At 38.3% G+C, this 1,297-nt stretch overlaps 1 non-coding gene across 1 annotated transcript; it reads right to left on the bottom strand.

Moving 5' to 3' along the window:
- Nucleotides 1-200: 200 nt before the first annotated feature.
- On the bottom strand, nucleotides 201-307 carry LOC128292146 (small nucleolar RNA R71). Its single transcript, XR_008282131.1, has one exon. It is a non-coding gene; the product is annotated as a small nucleolar RNA R71 (small nucleolar RNA).
- Between the last annotated feature and the right edge of the window lie 990 nt (nucleotides 308-1,297).

Here is a 1,297-nt window from a genome sequence, read left to right as displayed (position 1 = left end):
TCATTTCTTATATTTTGGAATTCTTTTCTGATATGCTAGAAGAAAGTCGATGGTGAAAATTTAGGTGAGACCATTCTGATGTTTCTATTGATTATGGTTTTATATATATATGAGGGAAATATATTATCTCTGTTATGATGGAATTCCAGAGCGTATAAACGGTAGTTTCTTTCTAGTTTTCTTTGAGGGCTAAAACGGCTAAATTACGTAATGATATCTCTTCTTTTGTGCAGATGTATTTAGAAACACTTTACGATGCATGGGAGAGATACAAGGACTTATTGAGAAGGTGCCCTCACCATGGGTTACCGCTTTGGCTGCAAGTACAAACATTTCACAATGGTTTAAATCCTTCGACTCGGCAAATGGTTGATGCAGCTGCTGGCAGAACCATCAATAATAAAACACCGGAAGATGCCTATGAGTTTATAGAGGAGATGTCACTGAATAACTATTAGCGGCAAGTCATGAGGACTAAGCCAACGAAAACAGCCAGCGTTTTTAACGTCGACTCAGTTATTGTGCTGTCAAATCAGGTAGAACTTCTCAATAAAAAGATTGATGGTTTTCTTAGTTCTACGCAGGTACATCCAGTAATGAGGTGTGCATACAGAACATCAATCCTTCAATCCCACAACCAAAGAGGAACAAGTCAACTATATAGGTAACAATAACTTCAGATCTCAAAATAACCCATACAGTAATAGTTATAATGCAGGTTGGAGGAACCACCCAAATTTCTCCTGGGGTGGTCAAGGAAATCAAAAGCCACAATATCCTCAGGGTTTTCAACAGCCACCTTATCAACAAGAGAAGAAGCCAAACCTTGAGGAGATGCTCTCAAAATTCATATTAGTGTCAGAAACCCGTTTCCAAAATACCGAGACAATACTTAAGAATCAACAAGCATCGATCCAAGGGCTTGAAACTCAGATAGGCCAACTATCCAAACTAATCTCCAAATGACCACAAGGTAGCTTACCAAGTAACACTGAACCCAACCCACGGGAACAGCTCAACGCAATTAATATCCAGAATAACGAAGGAGTCATGGAGCCTGAAACAGAACCAAAGCAAGAAACAATGGTAAGCTAAAAGAGAGATGAGCTAGATCAAAATACAAACAAGCCAGTAACTGTCAAATATGAACCTCGTGTGCCATACCCTAACGCTACAAGGAAAGACCGCTCAGACGAACAAATCGGTAAATTCCTAAAACTTTTAAAAAATTACATATTAACTTACTGTTTATTGAAGCTTTGTCGCAGATGCCAAATGCAATGAAATTCTTAAAAAA

This window comes from Gossypium arboreum, chromosome 4 (genome assembly GCF_025698485.1).
Source record: "Gossypium arboreum isolate Shixiya-1 chromosome 4, ASM2569848v2, whole genome shotgun sequence".
Taxonomy (NCBI): domain Eukaryota; kingdom Viridiplantae; phylum Streptophyta; class Magnoliopsida; order Malvales; family Malvaceae; genus Gossypium; species Gossypium arboreum.
The sequence above is the reverse complement of the archived record's forward strand: the minus strand, read 5'-3'. Positions and strand labels throughout refer to the sequence as shown.